The 22,103-nt window shown below is 42.9% G+C and overlaps 1 protein-coding gene across 3 annotated transcripts in view; it reads left to right on the top strand.

Moving 5' to 3' along the window:
- The first annotated feature begins 15,342 nt into the window (after nt 1–15,342).
- FLRT2 (fibronectin leucine rich transmembrane protein 2) overlaps nt 15,343–22,103 on the top strand; it is a 96,718-nt gene continuing 89,957 nt past the window's right edge. For 2 of the 3 annotated variants that reach the window (XM_066387911.1, XM_066387912.1), the window contains exon 1: nt 19,000–19,675. The gene's annotated coding sequence lies outside the window, so the exon portion shown is untranslated. Of the gene's footprint in view, nt 16,270–18,999; nt 19,676–22,103 lie in introns of those variants that run through there. The other variant, XM_066387910.1, reaches the window with a different exon arrangement.

Raw genomic sequence — 22,103 nt, 5'->3', positions numbered from 1 at the left:
ATGCTGGTTTGAGAAGGATGTGGAGGCTCTTTCAGAACTCAGTGAGGGGTCTATAGGAATGCAGGAATACCTTCCATGGAAGCGAGAAACACACTAAGTACGATTCATGTCATCTGTCTGTCACACACGAGCCAGAAAGTAGCTAGCTCATCATGATTTGTGTAACGGTTTTAAAAATTCTTAACTCATGAAAGTTTTCTTCAAAGGAAACCTCACCTAGAAAATTAAACAAACAGAACAGATGAGAGCAAAGCTGTCTTAAGTAATGCCTGGAAGCTCCACCCACTCTATTTTGTCTCCAGACCTTCCTCTCCATTGACATCAGTACCCATGATAGCTTCTAGAGCTCATTAACTAGTTAAACAAGATAACGCTAGCAGACGCGAAGGGATGCTACATTTGACAGAGGCACACACTTCTACCTTAGCAGGGGAGCTACCTCTCTTTTTCTTTAATTTTCTACATTCAGTTTCTATTTGTTCTCTATGACCATTCAGTAAAGATCTGAGAACTTGCAGAGTAAGTTTGACCAATAGACAACCAAGGGAGGGCTTTGGATCCTTTTACCCTAATGTGAATATTAAAGAGAAAGGTTCAAGTGCACAGCTGAGGGATCCAACAGGCTTTGAGAGTAAACTGGCAGCTGTATTGAGCGTGCAAAAACCCTATGAGAAAGATATACTAAGACATACTGTGGCAGGCAGAGTGGACCATCTCCTCTCCTCCTGGTGTTTACCCTTGCTGAGACTTAGAGGTTTTGCAATTTATTTATTTACTGGGAGATGGTTTCTTTGTAGCTTCAGTTGTTAACTTCGGGTTTGTTGTGTAAACACACAGGGAAGTGCAGAGCACAAGAACAACATATTCTAAAACCATGTTTTGTCTTGAAATCAACAGAGAAGTATTACAAGAATAATTTGTCACTTTGATATGGTTCAGGTAGCTAATGTAATAAAAGCAGAGGTTCATAAAAGCAGAGGTTAGATCTAGAGCAAAAGCAAACCAATAACTTGAAGTAAAACGTAACTGATAAATTTTAGGTGATACATATGTATCATTTGTGTCACGGAAAGAAACGTATTTAAACTAAACTTACTCAGCTTTGCACCCTAATAGCAGTCATAGACATGTGTCACATGTGTGGTAAGTTATTATTTGTTGAGGTAAATGTATTGCTCTTTGAGTATCTATTCTAGATTATGTCTGATGGTGATAGTTATGTTAGTCCTGAGAGGTTTGAAGAAGAAGGAGACTGGAAAACTCCAGTCTTCTTTTTTGCAGACCAGTAGATATCTCTGAGGGTATAAAATTTACATTCAAGTAAATGCAGAATCTGGGCCATGAATTGACTATGCTGCCTGACTTTTCTATTATTTTATTTTATTTTTTTAGAAAAGAGCTAGTGGTTTATAGAAATGTATTTCCATTCACAGACAGATCGGTATGACTAGCAAAGCTGACATGAATGAAGTAATGTTTGCTACATTAAAAAATCCAACCTGTTGTAATACACATTAATAGGCAAATGGTAAGCAATGAATCTCTGGATATTCTTCAGTGACTTAGGTAGTTACTTCTTGAGACATGACTTTTTAAAATGGTGTTTTTTATGCAATGATTTCATGTTTTGAATTATCTAAAATGTATTCCAAGCACTGTCGATATGACATTTGGAAGAATTACAGTTTTGACCATCAACTCTGGATTTGTTTCAGCCTAAGACATAAGTTTTTACAACTAATTGTAAATATCACCTTTCAGTGGTTTTAATGAACCTAATAAAGAAATATGGTAATCTGCCTGCTCTCTGCAGACACTTAGTTGTGAGAAAATTAAATTAGGCTTAAGCCATATTAATCCTCATTCCATAGTCAAGAGTAATGGACATATTAATATATGTAATTTAAAACAGATAAAACAACACGAATACAATTCTTCACACTTTTTCAAGTAAGCATATACAATATTCTTTTTAGCTATATTTTAGATGTGATAGAATGGAAGTATTCCATACACTTCGAATACAGAGAAACATTTTCAGGGAACTTGGAATTAAACCTGGATAGACCCGGCCACATTCCAACAATATACTTCTTAAGAAAAGTAGAGCTCTTTCTTTCTTTCTTTCTTTCTTTCTTTCTTTCTTTCTTTCTTTCTTTCTTTCTTTCTTTCTTTCTTTCTTTCTTTCCTTCTTTCTTTCTTTCCTTCCCCTTTCTTCTTTCCTTCTTTCCTTCCTTCCTTCCCTTCCTCCTTCCTTCCTTCCTTCCTTCCTTCCTTCCTTCCTTCCTTCCTTCCTTCCTTCCTTCCTTCCTTCCTTCCTTTTGTTCTTTCTTTCTGCCTATGCCTTATTTCATTTAAATGAACCATGTCATTAAGGAAAAAATGTCCAGGATGTGCTGTTATACTGGTGTACTTGTTTCTACATGATAAGCCAGTATAACTAGGAGGATTTTTTAAAGTTCATGAAAATGAAATAAAAATAATAAGCCTTAGGATCTGCTTTTTCAAATACTAAAATTTATACATTTTACTTTACTTTCTGGACAATAAAGTCCCCCCCCCAGAGATGTAAACTACTATATATGTAGTACAATAACATATATACATATACACACACATATATACACATACATACATATAGACTATATGTATATGTATATATAGGCTCTAAATAAACAGCCTTAAATTGTATTCCTCCAAGTTCTTTTTCTGGGCAAGTTAAATGAAACCTTATCCGCATACATCTGGACGTACTCAGGGCTTGTCATGTTGGAATTAAGCACTTGGGATGGCATCAACCCTGCTGTCATTGGTTTTTGACATTTGTATCAATGCCCTCCTTTAAAATGGGAGCATTTAGACAGTTCTGGGAGGGGTTCTCAAGATCTAAAACACATTGACGTGACTCAATGTATATGAAAAGGAAATGTTTCATTGTTTGGTGGTGGTTTCCATGCCAAAAGTTTCCAGATGCTTGAAGATACTGACACCAAGTTTTCAGAGAACGAGGGTGGGTGAAGTGGCAAGGAGTGGGGGTATTGGCAGGATATCTGGATTGTGGATGCTAAAACCAATAAAAGGTTGAAATTGCAAGTTACATTTGCCAAGAACTTAAAAGCTACATCTTCTCCCATGGATGGTCTAACTCTGATCGCTGAAGAGAAGTATGCCAAAGAGGAGGGTGAAGGGGCTTCCCTTATTCGTGGTATATAACATCTCTCAAATGTCTTTCAGAAAACAGTGAATTGGAGATGCAAAAATATTTTTGCATCACATTACAGCATAATGCCACTGACTTTATGTTCAACTGCAGAATGTGAAGGATAGGAACAAACATGGAAATGGAGTGAGGCAGGAAAAGAAATGGCATGAGCATCCCTGGGTCTTTAAGGTGAAAGCAGTGACATTATTTGGGAAACTGGTAACATTCTAAACTTGAATAAAGATAAATTACTGATGAAGCTACTCCCCAAAGGAAAGAAATGGACTAGCAAGTATAAGTAATGTAACTTTTTGAAGAGAAAGGGCAGATTCTTCACTCGTCTTATCTCTTAAGGATGAGATATTGCACCATCTGCTCTCCAGTTATCCTACTCTGGATTTCTCCTCGGTCTCCTCCCTATATTTCCCTGAACTTTCAGATTGGCTCTCTTCCTATGAGTCACTTCCTTCCTTTAACTGATTCCATATTTACCTCCTCTTTCTGCAGCTTATGTGAGACTCTTGGTTAAGAATTTTGAAATATTACGTTACTGCGTTGTAGTACCTTACCTGTATCTAGCACCTTTTACTCTTAGAACTCGGTGGTGTTCAGACAAATGAGGTCTTCACAACTGCTATGGTTTTCAAAAGTGATTATTCATCTTACAGGTATAAAATAGTGTCATCATTTTTTGAAAAAATGTAGAATGACAAGCTCACACTTTGATTCTACAGTGCTTAATCTAAATCGTTCATACAGACATTTAAAGGTGTTCTTCAAATTATAATCACCTCACTCTCTGTGTCATTGCCTTCTACAAAATTTAACATGATATAGAAATACATACACCTATCATCAGACTTAGGGTCATCCATTGGTAGTTATTGACTGAGCCCGAAATACATTGACTAAGCCAGAAACCTGGCTTCTCCCTTTCCCTTATTTCTAGCCAATGACCAAAACCTTGTCATTTTACTTTATTGGGAGCTTTCTAGTTTTGCAAATTGTGGCCTGTAGCTCAGTACCTGCCAGCTGCCTTGCTTTGTAAATAATTTTATTGAAATACACGCACAGTTGTGTTTACATATTTCTATGGCAGAGTTGAGTAGCCAAAGCTTGCTTTGGACCTTATTATTCTCTTACTTAAAAGCCTTCAATGGCTCTCAGTTTCTCTCTGTAAAAACACAATTTGCAAGCCCCATTACTGCTTCTGTCTCTTCCTTTTTTCCTCTCCTTGACAACTTTACATTTCTATAATACTCCACACCCTACCTGAAAGGACTAGACTCCAAAAGACTCTTCTATGGTCTTCTCAGAATGTTGTGTCCCCTAAATCTAGCACTTCCCACAGTTACACTGTAATTTCACTTACTTGTCTGTTCCTCTGCAACACTGCTTCTTGCTGCCACTTTATCAGATCAGCATTCAATATGGTGCCTGGCACATAGGAGGGTTTCAGAAATATGTAGCAACTTAAGCAATAAAGCATGGATACCATGCACATACTAAAAATAAATAAATTCGTCAGGTAAAGTTTATGAAAGTAGAAAGAGAACGATCAAATTTAAAGAGAGGTAAACAAGGTTCAAGAGTGATAGAGGCCCTGGCCGGTTGGCTCAGTGGTAGAAGGTCAGCCTGGCGTGCAGGAGTCCCGGGTTCGATTCCCGGCCAGGGCACACAGGAGAAGTGCCCATCTGCTTCTCCACTCCTCCCCCTCTCCTTCCTTTCTGTCTCTCTCTTCCCCTCCCGCAGCCAAGGCTCCATTGGAGCAAAGTTGGCCCGGGCACTGAGGATGGCTTCATGGCCTCTGCCTCACGTGTTAGAATGGCTCTGGTTGCAACAGAGTGACACCCTAGATGGGCAGAGCATTGCCCCCTGGTGGGCATGCCGGGTGGATCCTGTTCTGGTGCATGCGGGAATCTGTCTGACTGCCTCCCCGTTTCCAACTTCAGAAAAATACAAAAAAAAAAAAAAGTGATAGAAAGAATATAGAAACTCAGCTAAATTTGAGGAAGTAATATGCAGCAGCTATGAGAAAGGTAATGTAAGAAGCATACATATTTTCTGGGTTATGGCATGCAAGGACCAGAAGAATATTTCATAGCTGTGGTTCATGCGGCTCAGTTCATTATTATAAGCAAGTTGGCATTATCACATCCATATTATCTTGTTATTAATGATTCTAACTGACCCACTTCGATTGTTAAATATGCATTGTGATTAATTATTATTTTTCTTAGCAATTGCTTAATTTGAATTTTACTATTTGGAAATACATAGAAAGTATTTGTTAGTTTGAAAGGGGCATACTTTTAGAAGATACACATTAGAATCACCCACGAATGTGTATAAGACATACATGCTTTATTTTCCATAAACATTATAGTAATTGTGACTCGTTGTCATCATGTCTTATATCTTGAGTTGTTCGTGCATAGGTCTCTAATCCAGCCATATGCTCTTTCCTTGTGTATACATGTCATTCTGCTGGAAAACTCACGAGACTTTCCTTGTTATCTATAGGGAAGGAAGATAGCTTGCTTATTGTATAAATGCCAACGTTTGCCGTATTAGTCTAACATCTAACTACAATATTCATGGCCTTTCCTGGGGGGAGGGGTAAGTAAATAGAAGGGGTAAAAGGCAAGAAAAACTGCTAAGAAATGAATGATTTTATTCAATTTATGGTATCTGGACCTCCTAAAATGACTTGGAAACTGGGCTATAAAATATTCTGCTTCAACTAAATTGCAAAATCCACAATAGTAACACACACAGGATATATTTCTGTACAAATTTCACCAACAGTTATTTAAGAGGTCTTGTTTTCATTAATTCTGTTAGGACTTTTGCTATTATAGTTTCAAAAACAAAAACAAGAACAGTCCATTCCAACCAGTAGATAAGCTTTAGGACATTTCCAGGAAGAAAAATATTAATAAAGTATTAATAAATAAATAATAAAATATTTACAAAGGATAGAATTTTAGAGACTTTGAAAGCTAAGTGTAAACAAACTACGAGGAGGGACCTTAGGCAGTGGAATCCTGGGAAATACTGAACGGGGTCTGAGCCCTGGTCTCCAAGGTGGCCTGGCTGCTTAGTTGTCTAGAATAGCTCATTCATACTTAAAAACACTTTACTGGTAGGATGTATAAATCTTTAAGAAATAATACATGTCTTTTAATCCCATGTAAACTATCCCTGAGAAAGACTGGCAACATTTTTTTTTCTAACTATGACTTTATAGTATTACTTTCCAAAGGCAAAAAAAAAAAGTCGAATATTATGGGATTCACATAAATGATTTGACTTATCCTGAGAAAGGAAAGCCCTCCTACTGTTCCCAATGGTTGTGTGACTGGGACAAGCCGTGTTTAGACTGTTTGAATGCGTATCCCCTTACCCCTGCCTGGTAGGATTCGGAGTCACCCACCAGGCAGGGTTAACGAATGACTGAAATGAAACCCAGTCATTTAAGGAAATCTCAAAGGCTTCCTGGAGTTAGGCTGGAAAGATGTCACTAATAGAAGGTCTGTACTTTATGCTTTCGCAATGTTTACAGAACCTATAACACAATGGAGCATGATTAATGAGGCTCTTCAAGCTCCAGCCCAAGCGTAAGACTTTGTACTTGTCACATCTAAAGATCAGCCCTTATCGCCCTCCTCACAGGAGAAATGTAAAGCAGAACCTGATCCGTTTCCCAGAGGAGCTGCCCTGGCTTTCATCCTCAAGCTAACTAAGGGGTTAAAGAGGAGGTGTCCTCATTTTTAAATAAGAATGACACCTCTGCTTAGAGAAATGCTTTCCTCTCACGTTGACATTGATCATTGTATTCCATGCTTACGAAATGATGAAGAACAAGTTTGCCAGAAATTATTATTGCCTATGAGACCTAAGAAAACTGAGTGGGACCTAAGTACTCAGTTATATTTGATACCAGAACTCAGCCTGATACTATTCCAAATAAACTGCAACGTATTCTTATGCTGAAGCACATCCTATAAGGTGTTGGCAAAGAACATGGCCAATTAGCACACTTTCTAAATCTCTTCAAACCTAGTCTCTTACCTTAAAGCATGAATTAGTGTAAAAAAATTTTTTTTAATGGAATTTACATCCACGATAAAGTATTTTTTTTTATTTAGTTGATTTAAGAAGTTGATCTCAAAACCTTCAGAACTGTGTTTTTCTGTCCATTCAAAGCTCACACCTCATTAAATGCGCCTCCCCTCATCTCTCTCCCATCTGGGACTCTGTTGTGAATGGGTGATGGATAACTCACAGGTCCAGTAGATCTACTCACGATTCTAACCTCCTTCATTCCATCAACAGTTTCCCGAGGCCTGAAAAACAAGGCCTTCCTGACTGTGAAAAGGCCCTTAAGGAGCACACAAGCTCGATTTCACTGCATCCAGTGGGTAAACTCCTGTATGAGAAAAATGAGCACAGAATACCAATCAGGACCCATTTTCCACTGAGAGCAATGATGTCAGTTGTCCTGATGCTCCTCTGCTGAGGCCTATACATCTTTACTTCGGATCTTTTCTATATTGTTGAAGGTAGACATAGATTATTCTTTCTGGACATTTGCATCACGAGCACCTTGGAAAGCGTATTGACAGTTCATTCCAAAGTGTTCAGACGTGTCCTTAGTCAATTTTTTTTCTTTTTTCTTGGTCTGCTTGTAGCTAATTTTTTTTTTCTTAAAGATAATCCTCCTAGTGAAATGACATGTTTATTGCAGACATTACAGTAGAAACCTTAGAGAAACACTTTTGATGGGTTTGCTTATTTATTTTCTGGTTGCTCACAGCTCTGAAGCTGTCGTCCTTGGAGAATAGATTCTTGCTCTTTGCTCCTGGATGGACAAGATGTTGTCTTTATTTTTTTCCCCCTCTCTCTTGGCAGCTGATACTGACTGTGTCTGACTTTCTTCTTAACCCATCTGTCTTGTGCTTTCTTGTTTTGCCAGAAAAAAGAAAATTTTGACGTCCTTACAAAATGATGTTTATATTGCCCTAAGTGGACAGAAAGAAAGACGGTTCCTGAATGATGAATATCTGAAGAAATTAAACTGTCCAAGGTATGTGTTCAAATAATTGATAACTACTAATATCGAAGGTATGTTTTTTATTAATAAAACACCATGTTTCCTTGATCCATAGTAAACAAATGTGCCGTGGGTTGTAAAAATAAAAGAATTTTTTTGGCAGAGGAGTCTGGTGAGCAGAGAACTTAATACAAAAGCAGAAAATTTGTTTTCCTTATTGATTCATAGAAATTTTTAAAATGCTACTGTATTTTTTACAGAATGAGTGGAAAGAATGTGTCACTATTCATTTTGTTTGTTTTACTTCTGAATTTAACGGATCACCGGAGTGGATTTAATCAGATTGCAAGTGGCCTGCTGTTTTGAAGGAGGAAGGAATAGGAGGAACTGTTTCGATTTGCATATTAGTTTAATATTTTGAATATTCTCCACGCTCTTTATACTCTTAAGATAATTCAAGTCATATTTTTTTGGTGATGTGGAAGATCTAATAATATTATCCAGCCTAAACTTCTTAGAATTTAAAAAAATAAATTTTATTTAGACATCTTTTACATATCCTATAATCCACTTCTTTCAAGTGTGCAATTCAATGATCCTTTTAGTAAATTTATCAACTTATGCATCCATCATTGTGAATCAATTTTAAATTATTTTTATCATCACATTATGATCTTCTATGCATGTTTCTTATTTATCCTTATTTCTTTTGCCCTCCACCAGTTTCTTCTCCCTCCATGAATTTACTTTCTGTCTTGATAAACTTTGCTTTTTTGGTACATTTTTATCAATTAAGTCATACAGTATGCAGTATCTTCTGAACGGCTTCCCTCACTGCAGAGAGTATTACTGACGTTCATCCATGCCTTAGCTCATATCTATACTCTTACATTTCATTGTCAGATAGTAGCCCATTGCATAGATCTGCCATATTGCTTATCTTCTTATCAGTTAATCATTATTGAGGTTGTTTCCAATTTGGGGATACTATGAATAATGCTGCTAAGAACATTCATGTGAAGGTGTTTGTCCACATGTATGTTATCATTTTTCTTAGGTAGTTATACCTAAGAGTGGAATTACTGAGTCATATGATAAATTGCTGTTCAACTTGTGAAGACAGCATCCTACCAATCTTTTTCAAATTGGCTGCTCTATTTCACATTCCCCTCAGGGTATGAGGGTTCCAATTTCTTTATTTGCTCAATAATACTGGCGATTGTCTTTTTTTTTTATTAGGGCCGTTCAAGTGGGAGGAAAGTGGAATCTCACTGTGGTTTTGGTTGGCGTCTCCTTGATGATGTTGAGGCTACCTATAAGCACTTACCGGCTGACTTCTGTACTTCTTAAGGCTGCCTGTTTAGCACAGGCATGTGAGGAATACATAGTGTCTTTGAAGGGGCCTGGCTTTCCAGTCATAGGCATTTAGAAAAAAAAAATTACGCACCTTTGGTTTTATCCATAGTGACAGGAAAAGATATTCTTGTTGAGGAGAGAATAAAATGGCCATCAAGACAGTGGGCTAAACTCTGGACAAGTTTCTGGAGATCTGGCTTCTGCTTCTAGCTGCTGAGACATGTGGGTGGTGGGTGGTGTTGGGTGGCTCTCAGTTAAAGTAATTCATGTAGGAATGCTACAAGAAATAAAGGTTCTACAAATGAAGATATTTTTAATGTTAACTGCCTAATTTCCTAATGACTCTAATTGATAATTCATATTCTCTTATTTGTTCATTTAATCTAACACGGTATGAAGCTTTCAAGTGAAAAGAAGAGGAAACCCCACTTTCTAAACATGAAAATGCATAATCGCTAGAAATAAAAATAAATACAAAAGCCAAGAACAGTGCAATTCAGATCTTTCTGTAGTTTTATATTGTATTTGGGATTCACCAGACATCTCTTCTAAACACCCAGGAAAAGGAGAAGGTCATTCAAAGTCAAGTTTGTAATTACTTCTTTCGAGAAAAGAGCCCCCGAACTTTGTCAGCCTGCAAACAGACTGGAGATCCATCTTGGTCCTTTAGTTTCTGGAAGGAGTATGTAACTCCTGCCCCTGTGCTATGATGAAGAGGAAAAATCAAATGGTAATAAGTTCACTTATATAGTATATGACTTTATAGCAGGTTTACAAAATATTATATACTAATACTTTTTTTTTTAATTTTCAAAGGTGAGACAGAGATAAACAGATACTATCTCTTTAAAATTTTTATTTTCCAGTTGTAGTGTTAATTTTATTTTTCAAAAATGTTTCAAGTGGAGAAAGAATAAAATCTAAAAATCTAAGTTATTCCAACTGAATAAGCAAATGAGATGTCTAAATCCAGAAAAATCAAGTGCTAAAATAATTCAACAATAAGATAAAAAATAAAAGAAAAGAATCTCTTGAAAAACTTTAGTTACTTCTACTAGCTAAGTGAGGAAACTGTGGAAAATAATTGGCCAACAGCAATTTGTATGAATTTTTTTTTAATGATATAGTGCAAAGATAAACTAAGAATTTCTTAGGCTGATGTAGTTTATCTTTTGGGTATTTCAAAATTTGGTAGCAAAGAATGGCACTTAAAAGTATTGTTCAGAGTGATTTCCCAAAATTTAAGCAACTCTATATCTTTGAAACTCTGAGACATTATGTAAAACAAAGTTACCAGAAAAGCAGAATATAGCAATATAAATGGTAACATGGTTTAATGTTATACAAAGTAAAATATCTCTCACATTCAATGATGTGAAACACACACATGCACAAATACTTGCGGATTATTTTTATTTTGAACTTGGAAACAACTCACCTCACTTATTCTTTATATACCTGCCCTGGAAAATAGATTTTGTTTTGCTTATTTGATAGAAGGGAAATTAAGGCTTCATGCAATTAAGTGATTTCCCTGATAAAGTAGTAGAGATGTGATGTACTATCTTCCAAGCCCAAGTTGAGAGCCTTTTCAACTACACAAAGTTCAATGGAATGATATTTATTCTCAAAATACTCAAAAACAGTAAGTCTCAAAAACTCTCTCTAATCTTCTGAAAAAGGCAACTGTTTTTTTCTAATATATTGATAAAGAGTGGGAAGTGTACATATGTGTATGTCTGTATGTGTGTATATATATATCGATATATAGTAGGAAGTTTTAAATGTAATAGGTACATATATATGCATACATTTACATGTATAAATATATATAAGCATACATTCAACTTCAGAATCTTATGTACTCAGTCAATTGTGTTTTCTCAGATTAAAATGGCGCCGCCCTCTTCATCGCACCTATAGTTAGATATAGAAGGCTCAGTGATATTTTCTACAATGGGTTTGAATAAGTCCTCAGGTAGATCTTTCATCTCTTCTTAAAATGGCTTACATCTTTACATCGCTCTATACCCTTCTTAAAAAAGACTTTTGCCATTCTTTTTCTTTCCCAGCACTATAGGAAAATGTTTGCTTCCAGTTGTTGCCAGCTTCCCTTTGGAACAGAGCAATTGCTTAACAAACGGCAGATTTCTGAAAGGGAAAATATCCATGGTTTAATATGTTTGTTTATTGTCAGTATGTACCTTCTGTTTTTGTTTACTTATAAACCTCTTGTAACCTGCACAGAAAGGCAAAGACACCAAGGCTTAGGGAAATGGATAGTCAAACAATTGTTCCCATAATGGTTTTCTAATTTTTAGCCCAAAGAGTTTTCCATGAGCCAGAGAACTCCCACGGGTATGTGAGGTTGCTGTATGCAGAAGGCTGAATATAAAAATGATGTTGCCAGGTCCCGTATAAAAATCAGTACATTGTCTGTTAAAAAAAATAGTACATTGTCAAAAAAAACCTTATCATTTTGATAAAGTCTTCCTTCTAGAGAGAAACTATTTCAAGGCATTAATTTGCATAGATCTAAATTGTTGTATTTACCTAATAAATGTATGACTATTTGTCCATGTGACTCCACTAGACGGAGAGTTTTGACAGAATAGAGAATGAGTCTATTCCTCAAAGTCCTGCTATGTGTTCTGTGTTTATTACGAAAGATTATTGGATAAGTGGATGAATGGTGCATCATAGTGTGGTGTTTCAAAATCAGAAGGATATTGAAACAATACCATGGATTCACATGAATCAAGCCACTCTCACAAACATGGTGTCACATATTAGGAGAAATGGGAAGCTATCTCTCCAGATTGTATTAACCATAGATTTCCTTACAAAGGTTCTCAACTTAGAAGAAAGGAGGAGCTTATTTATTACAGCAACAGCATGTTCTGAGCATTTGTCAGGCAAAAGAAAACTAAGACCAACTCAGTTCTTTGAGACACTAAGATCTAGTCCAGAGACAAACACATAGGTAGCGACTGTTACTTTGAGAATGATGTGATATGAATGCCATACTGTCAGAAAATCATGCATGGAAAAGACAAGTAAGAGGTCACAAATGTCATTTTTTAAACATTTTTTATTGATTTTTTTAGAGAGAGAGAAAGAGAGAGAGAGAGAGAGAGAGAGAGAGAGAGAAGGGGAGGAGTGGGAAGCATCAACTTTTAGTAGTTGCTTCCCATATGCGCCTTGACCAGGCAAGCCCAGGGTTTCGTAACAGCAACCTCAGCATTGCAGGTCAACACTTCATACACTGTACCTCCATGGGCCACGCAGATGTCATCTTTTCATGGGGAAGTTGGAATTCTGAACCAACCCATGGTATTCTTTCCCAAATCCCGTAACTAGAGTCTAATCATGAGAAATCAGAGAGACCTAATCTCAGACATGAAATGCCTGACCATAGCCCCTCAAAACTCTCAGGGTCACAAAGAGCAAGGCAAGACCAGAGAACTGTCACAGAGTCCAGGAGATACAGTGACTAAAAGGTAATGCAGTTTTTCTAGATGGGATCCTGACCAGAAAACGGACATTAGTGGAAAAACTGATGAGATATGAGTCAAGTGTGAAGTTTAGTTAATAGCAACATGACAGTGTTGGTTTCTTCCTCCTAATAGATGTTCCCAGGTAAAGTAAGACAACAACGTTAGGGGAAGCTGAATACGTTTAGATTGATATAATTTTCCTCTGTTTTGAAGGCTGGGACTATGTGATGCAATGATATTATAATATTGTTAGCAATAATGACTGAAATTTCTAAAGCACTTTCACATACGCGGACTCATGATGTGACAATATCATGAGGCTAATAGAACAAGTATTTTTATGTCCATTTTATAAATGAATAAACAGTGGCTCCAAACTGAAATTTATCCAAGATTAAAATTTCAGTGCCTTGGGCTTAAAATACCATCTTGTGAATCAGAGCCCTGTGTTCTTTTTACTTTCACCAAGTATTAAAAAGACAGGCCAGTGTATGAGTCCCTGTATGCATGGGGAAGGGCACAAGAAACATGGAGGGGGTGTGTGAAAAGATTTGACATGCAGGCAAATTTCAATGGAAGGTCTAAGAATAACTAATGAGCTGTCTGTCTGTGTTTTGAAGCTCAAAGATTGCTTCTGTGTTGTTGTTGTTGTTTTTGACTCTATAGTTCCCTACCCTTACGTAGGAGTGCTAGTTTCCTTAATAAAAATAAAGAAACTTAATTATCGCAGTTTTGTAAGTCGGCAAAAGTATTCCACTCTGGAGCCCCTGAACCACATTTACTATCCTTTGCCTCCTCCAGCCCCTCCATCACCCATTTCTAAAGCTGACTCAAGTGGATGAGAAATTCGTTCCAGTGATTCTGTTCGTAGCTTTGGTGTGATCTATTTTCATACTCAGTTTTCCTTGTCCTGATTACAATAATTGCACCAATAATCTTGAATAGGAAGCGTATCCACACCACATTGTTTACTTATAATTTAGGAACAGCAATAAGAAAAGGCAAATTCTGTACTTCTGCAACCACCCCTTAACCCCTTTTCAGTCTGATTTACTAGGACCATAAATCAGAAAAACCTGTACGGGTTCACTTTTGCCTTTAAACAAAAATGAACAGTATTCTTAAAGATGAAATAATTATACTGTTACTTTAGATCAAGGTATCAAAAAAAGGACCTCGTGTGGATACTTATGTAACTTGAGCGCGCGCGCGCGCGCGCACACACACACACACACACACACACACACACACACACGAAGATGAATGTTTAAAAGCAGATAGATATGAGTGTTGGTCCTAAAATGTGGTCTAGCGCGTTGATTCTGCAGCCGGACGAGTTATCCCTATGCTTTGCTGCCCCCTTGGCAAACTAGAAGGATTTACAACGGAATTCTGCACCCGGCCGGCTGGAAACTGTTCCCACCGCCTCTGGGTGGGCCGGCGAGGCTCGGAGGCGTTGGAAATGGCTATTACAGATTCACATTGGCTTGGGTATATTGTAGAGAGGAATTAGAACACCTTTCCGGTGGAGAAACAGATTTTCTCTTTTTAAAATAACTCAGTTTCCGCAAGATCCACGTGTTACCTTCTAAGTTATTTTTAAAGGCTTGGTATTTTTTTTCTTTCTTTCTTCCTTTAGTCCGGAATGGAGACGAAGAAAAAAGAACCGGGGGAGGACGTCTGAGTTTACGCTCTGGCAGACGCTCTGGCTCATTTGGGTGTGACGGCGACGGTGGAGGCTCTCCACGCGCCAGTTTCCTAGGCTTCCATTCCGCGTCCACGAGATGACTCATCTCCAGCTTAAGTGAACTTCTTGGGAGTCCAGAACACTTAGTTGAAGCTGTTTACAAAATACAAAGCATCTGAGTGGCCAAGGCGGAGGCACTATCCCCCCCCCCCCACACACACACACAAATCGCTTCTAAAGGAGCTGGAGAAATAATGCCGATCAGAATTTACACTCCGAAAGCTGACCCGGTGATGCTTTCAGTGTTGGGGCTCTGCTCTGTTTTCTGCACCGTCATCCCTCTTTGCGTTTCCCACGTTTACGCGGTTCTAAGACTCTGTCCCCGCTCCGCCCCTACTTTCCCGTCTCCTAGTTACATCTCAAAACTCCCTCTAACGGGACTTCTCCTTTTCCCGCTGTGGTATAGTCTTATCTGGACGTGTGGTCGTTTGGTTCAGGAGGGCACTGGGTGCATGGGTGGGAGGCAGCTTTCCTGTTTCATTTAAATTTGGCGTGCGTGGGAGACTCCCTACACCATTCCTCGCGCACTCGCAAAACCGTCACAAACGCTAGTCAGTGCGAGCGGGGACTTCTCCCGTCCTCACAGCGCAGCTAGGAAAGGAAAGAGCGCGGGCACGGCGTGGTATTGGCGGCGGCGGTGGGGATTGAAATACAGGAATCAAACCCAACTTTGCAGGCAACTTCAATAAATCTGGTAACTGGAGGCAAAAAATAGATTCCGAGAGCTGGGTCTGGTCCGGATGAAACGCTAGGGCTCCTTTCCACGCCGAAGTCTGGTGCTGGAAGCCTGCCGCTGGCGTCTTGCCACGCGAGTGCCCCCAGACAGTCACACACCCACTGGAGACGCACGTGAACGAAGCTCTGGCCCCGGGAGCCTCCGCCCGCGCTTTCCTAGCCCATTCCGGCTCCTCCCGGGAGCGCAGGGCGCACACAGGGTTAACTTAGTCCCCTCCCCCGTCGGAGGGAGGGGCAGGGGAGGGAGAAGGCAGCTTAGTGTCTCCGGCTGGGTACCTCGCAGTTAGTAGTACGTTGGAAACCTGTCGCCGTCACTTGGCGAGTTTGGCGTCTTCTATTGTCACCGCAGAGGAACAGGCGCTCGGAGATCATCACATCGGCGGCCGCAATCTCCGCGCCGAGGCGCCGAGCTGCTACCGCGTGGGTGCGACTGTGGCCCTCGGTCCCGGGTGTCAAGCAGCGGCGAGGCAGCAGGTCCTCGCCCCCAGGCCGTGTCCACCAGCCCCCGGACCAGTTTGGCAGTTGTCAACGATGGGCAGGAGGGACCTTGGCGGAGACCCCTAAAACAATACCATGCCCCGGGAGCCCCGCTACTGCCGCGCCAGCTTCTTCCCTTTCCACCTCCCTGACCCCGTCGGATTCGGATGAGCCCTCGGCCGGGAGACGCGGACGCCAGGTAAAGGGGCTGCAGTGCCAGGTGGAGTTTCCAGGAACCGCCGGGCTGCCATTACGCGGGCACCGCGCGGTGTTTTCAGGGGGCAGATGATGCTCTTTTAACCAGTGCAGGATAGTCACCGGTTGGGTGGCATGCTCTGTTTCAGTCTTTACCTCCGCTCCAGAAAGAAAATGGGCTGCTTAACTCTACTCCGACTTTAGGGTGCTCTATTTTTCAAGTCGAATCCACCTCCCCTAAGGAGTTCTGTAACTAAGCTCAGAGTCAAAAATGCAAATTTGCAACCCTGCTGGGAGCATCATCCTAATTTGAGGCTTCTAGAGCCCGAAATTAAATTTGCTGGAATCCTGACTTCCACTTCCTCAGAATGAATCTGTTAACTTCTAGGAGTAACATCCACCCCCGACGCCCCCACCCTCGCTCGCGCCCGCTCCATCTTCTGGTAATGTCACCGGCGTTATGATCGTGAGGTGGCGTCTAAAGCCACCAGCACGCCCCCTGCCCGCAACCCAGGATCTATTAGTGGTTAAGATGATGCGAGAGGAGGCTAGTTCTTTTTCCTTCGAGTTGGGGAAGGGGTTCCTTTTCTCCAAAGCCTGTCTTCCTCCAGCCCCGCTAGTGTTCAGTGCCCGGGCACTGAGCTAGGGCCAGCGCATCCTTTGCGCTATGAAAGCGCTGGGGGCTTTACTAGGCTGAGCCCGAATGCGTTCTCTGCGTCGCGTGCGTGAGACTCGGGGACCGGGCGGATGTCGCCCCCAGGTGCTGAGTGCTGGGGGGCCAGGAGACCGAGAGGGAGGCGGGTGGGGAGCCTCGCCAGCTGCCGTCGCGTCCCGCCAGGGCTCGGGGCTTAGTGGAAAGATTCCTCCGCGGCGATGACCAGCTCGCGGCTACTTTCAGCACCCACGCCATCACTTCTGTTTTGTAACCGGGCGTAAGATCAAGGTTGCCAGTTGAAGTCGTAGTCTAACCAGGGAAAGGAAGTATCGGGAAGGGGGTGGCTGGGGCGGGCTGTACCCTTGATGCCCTGGAAACGCCTGAAGCGCGTGCGGCTCTGGGCCGGCGGCAGCTGCTGCGGGAGGCGGAGGCTGCCGCCGGTGTGGTCGCTGGCGCTTCGCTTCTGGTTTCTCCTAGCAAGATGGCACTCACTGTCTGCCCTAGTCCAGTTACCTCCCCCAGCCACTCGCCCTCCTCTTCCAGATATTAGTCACACACTGAGTCTGCGGAGAAGAGCGGCTCCGTGTAAGGCAGAGCCTTTTCCTAGCCACCTTTGCGTAACGCAACGAGAAAGAGCAGCGACTCGCGGGCGAGAACCCGGGAGCTGTGTGCGTTTGTGCCGGCGTGCGTCGGGGTGGATCCGCGCGTGTCTTGTGTTCGGGAGGCAAGTCGGGCGTTTTTCCAAGTCATCTTAACACAATTTAGGCGCTCAAATAAGTGAAGGCGGTAGACCCAACAGGGATGCAAAGGAAATAAAAACAATTGGGGAAGTAGTGCCAAGTGACTCCGGCTGTTCACTGAGGACGGGGAAGTCATCCCGAGCCGGTCGTGGCCACTGCCCCAACCCAACTCTTCTGCGGCGTGAGCGGAGAGACTCCCTAGGGAGCTGGTCCCGAGCCAGTTTCAAGTTCGCGGGTGCTTCTGGCCTGGCCACGCGGACGGCGCGCCTGAGCGCAGCTCAGCGGGAGGCGCGAGCTCGCTCTCCCTCTTCTGTTCAGATTCGGCCTCTCCACAGACTTGTTAGAACATGACAGCAACTTACTGAAGGCAGGAAAGCAGCAGCCACGAAACGAGAGGAGGAAACCAGAAAGCCTTTTTTTTTTTCTTAAGAAAGAGACGTGCACCTGGTTTTCTTACATCACTCTTTCACCTTCACAGAGAGAGATTGCGAGTAACGTTGCTTGTATACAAAACGGGCTTCTTAAACTGTCAAGCCGGTTTTCCTGAATCTTTGAGGTTGAATTGGTTTGTTGTAATCTCTGGGGAAAGTGAACAAGGCTCTTTCCAACAGCCAGAGTTAAAGGAGAAAACGGGCTGTTTAAAATCACCTTATTGAATTTTGGATTATATTCCCAATTAAAGTTGTTTAAGAAAGTCTGGGGTCAGGGAACTCGTGATGCGGTGGGGAGCAGATCATCCAGACTGCTTGCATTTGACATAACGCCATCTTGGTTGAGAGATTTGTAATATTTTTATCCTCTAATCTCACGTTTCCATCTTTTCTCTGTGTCTAAGTAATAGACCCTCTGGCTGGGAAGCATGACACTAAGCAGGCAGGGTAAACTGACTTTCAGCGTTCGGATGGGGGCTCTATCCTTAAGAGTTGGGAGGTGAGGGAATGGTGCAAGGTACAGGGGGAGAGATAGAGAGAAAGAAACACAGAAAGAGAGAGAGGAGGAGGAGGAGGCGTGCCTGATCACAGTGGCATCCCTGGTATTAACTCTGGGGCTTTGCAACTCTCTTCAGGGAGGACAGGGTTAAGAGCCTGGTCTGACTTTGCCTCTTGGAAAGCTTTGGGTTGCGGCCGCGCCTCCCAAGCATTCTTTAAACCAGAAATGTGGGAGGGACTTCGAGAGGGAGAAAGGGAGGGAGGGAGGGAGGGAAAGAAAGAGGGCTCGAGGAGGGGAGCGCGCCAGAGCGCGAGGGACGAGGGAGAGGAGGAGCGCAGAAGTGGCGGAGGCGATCCGGCGAATTCATTACAGTAAACATCTCCCGGGGGTGTCAGGAGGGGTGGGGGTGGGGCCACGGCGCCTACATAGCCCGGCCGCTCCAGATCCAGGCAGCAGTGAGGTCGGAGCAGCCTCCGGACCCACGCGGGACCGGCGCAGCACTCGGAGCGAACCCAGCGCAGCGCCCCACGCCGGGCTGCGCGCGGTCGGCACCCGGGCGTCGCAGGCGCGCCCGCCGGGCTCTCCAGACGTTCCCCGGAGTCCTCCGTGTCCGAGGAGCCTCGGCAGGACCGGGTCGCTTTCCACCGCCTTCCCTGCTTGTCCTCCTTCTTTCGGGACTCGTTGGCTTGGCCGAGGCGGAGAGGGGGAGGCGGAGGAGCGCAGGAGGTGGGGGCCGCGGCGGCGGGAGCCCAGAGACAGTGGCATGCCCGAGCGCTGGAGGCGGAGGTGGCGGAGGACGGGGGAAGACGATGCCGCGGCTCCGTAGCGGAGAAAGGCGAGAGCGAGCGAGGCGAGCGGGGCGCTCGGGTGCCAGCCGGCTGCGGGGAGGCTCGCGCCGCTCGGGGGCTCCGGCCGCCGCATCCCCGCGCCCCGACGCTGCGGGCGACAAGGCTGGGCTCCGGCAGCCGCCACCGTCGCCGCCGCCGCCACCTGGAGGACCCAGCAAAAGTTTGGATCTGAGGGAGGACGCGGCGCGGAGCGGGATTACCACCAGGGCTGGCAGGATGCCTCGAGAACCTTCCCAGGTAATAGGCACCCCCAACCCTCTCTTTCTCTCCTTCCTTCCGCTGCGCTCTTGCTCCCTCCCGGCGCCTTTCCAAACACTCGCCGGGGCTGGCTGGAAGTCAGAGGGAGAAGAAGTTCACGATCCAGGGAGGGGTGGGCACCCAGCGCAGGGAGGTCCACAGTCACGTTGGGGGAGGGGGCGGTGGCGCTTCTCAGCGCCCGGTGGGCAAGTGTGCCGCGAGGCGACTGTCTCCGGGGAACGGATGAGAACCCTGGGCCCCAGCTGGTGCCTGATCTTGTAGTTCGTTGGGAATTTAGGATGTAGATTCAGGGCTTTTTAGTAATCTTTAGTCTAGAGAAATGTTGGCTGGATTTCACTCCCTGCCACCCTAACCCTCTCACTCTTATTTAGCATATCTAAAACATGTTAGGAACCCGTTCGCATTCGCCTACCGCGTTTACTGGTGCAGAAAAGCAGATGGGGGCGGTGGGGAGGCGGAGGGGCGGGAGAGGTGTGTGTGAACATTTCAAGGAAAAGGGAGAAATTACCCTTCCCCCTTCTGATATCCCCGCGGCCCTCCCTCCTTCCCCTCACCTTCTGGTGTCAGAAAATAGGAACTTTAGAAGTCACATTTTGATTGAAGGGTGAGATGAAACACACTAACCATTGGTGACGTGAATTTGCAATGCGTGTGTGTGTGTGTTGGGGGGGCGGTTAATGGTGGTGTAGAGAGGGTGATTTTTCCTTGGTGGCCTGATGCACCCTAGTGCTGGAGCTGTGTGTGTGTGTGTGGGGGGGGGGGTTGAGTGGTCGCATGTGTGCGCTGAGGAGGGGACATCGGAGAGAAGACCTTCACGTTTCCCGCACAGCGGCCTTACTTAAGCTAAGAAAATAGCTTCTGCTTTTCACTCGAAAGCGAAAAGATTCCAGCCCCAGCTCTCCAATGTCCTCTCTCCCCCAGTCGAGTTTTGAGCTTTCAAGCGGCTCAACGTTTGCTGCTATTATTTTTATTAGGACCATTATTAATTCACCTGGAAAACTCATCGTGCCTCCTCTTGTAAATGGAAATCAGTCTGCAAGAGCTTTTGATTAATTTTAGTGGAGGGACTCTTGTAAAGCTTACAGTAAGCTAATCAAGTGCTAGGCACAAATCCGTGTAAATGCATGCCCAGGAGTGCAAGGTGCTGATTAGATTTCTTTACATGATGCATTTGTTATGCAAAGCCTCTTCTAAATGGGATCTATTCCTCCCTACTCAGCTGGGAGGCTCTTTCATCACACAGGGTTTCAGAGAGCTTTGGGGCATGTCCACTCACTCTCCGGCATATTGCTAAATTTATTATGTCTAACTTCTCCCAGCCAAAAGCTAATATGAAGGCTAGCTTCCATATCCGGAAGATATTGTCTGTGGATTTAAGCAGTATGACCTTATTAAATTTCCAGTGAAAGGATCCCCCAAACATTTTGAGGTAAATAGATTGCAGCTTGGCATTTGTCCAGGGATTTATTTGGTGGTTGCAAATATGAATGTAAATTTTTAGGTCAGTATGGAAAGTGTTAGAACTAGACTTATTTATTTATTTAGTTAGTTAGTTATTTTTATTATCACTAAGCAACACCCGCCAGATCTATAAGATGGACAGGCCACCATATTAGAAGAGAATCAATCCTTGGGTAATACACACACCATAAAAAGTTGCTTATTTCCTGACAGTGTTAGGCTCCCCAGGATACAAGCCCTTCTCAAAGCCCTAAACAAGATAGGGTTAAATCATTTAAGGATTTCTAATAATCATGGTTGACAGTGCAACACCATACTGTCATGTTGAGTTGCAAATATCAGTGACTGTAGGAGGTTTGAGACAAAATTTCAAACATGATTCCATGTGTCTACCACTGGGTGCAAGACACTGTGAAAAGAATTGGGCTAGCTGCACTGTAGCAGAGCGTATTATAAAACTAGTATGAAAAGAATGCTGTTTTTTTTTTCTTCTTTAATACCTCTTTAACACTTCAGTAGTTTCACTGCAGTTTTAGAAATGTCAGGGGCTGTTTTGACAAGAGAGAGTAGATTCTCCGGTGACACTGTGTTGGGCCCCATGAAGTTCCCAAGACAGTGATGTTTTTTTTCCTGCATGCTAGGTTTTAGATGATGTGATCTTATCCGAGTTTGACTTTGACGGCTGGATCTAACTTGAAGGACCTGGGATGCCTGTTACATTTATATTCTGGCCTGCAGGAGAGTTTGATTTAAGATTTAGATACATCTCCCAAAAGCAACCTTATATCTTCCCAGTTTGAAGCTGTGGTTTCAAGAAAGGCTCAAGTATGTGCAAGTCCAGGAGCCCTTAAACTGTGGAGACTCAGCGTGACCATCGGATCCAGTCTGAGTCTTCAGATTCTTATTCTACCAGGAGGAACTGCTGCTACTAAGATCAGAGTGTCTG

The sequence above is a fragment of the Saccopteryx leptura genome, chromosome 6 (genome assembly GCF_036850995.1).
Source record: "Saccopteryx leptura isolate mSacLep1 chromosome 6, mSacLep1_pri_phased_curated, whole genome shotgun sequence".
Classification (NCBI taxonomy): domain Eukaryota; kingdom Metazoa; phylum Chordata; class Mammalia; order Chiroptera; family Emballonuridae; genus Saccopteryx; species Saccopteryx leptura.
This window is presented reverse-complemented; position numbering and strand designations above follow the sequence as displayed.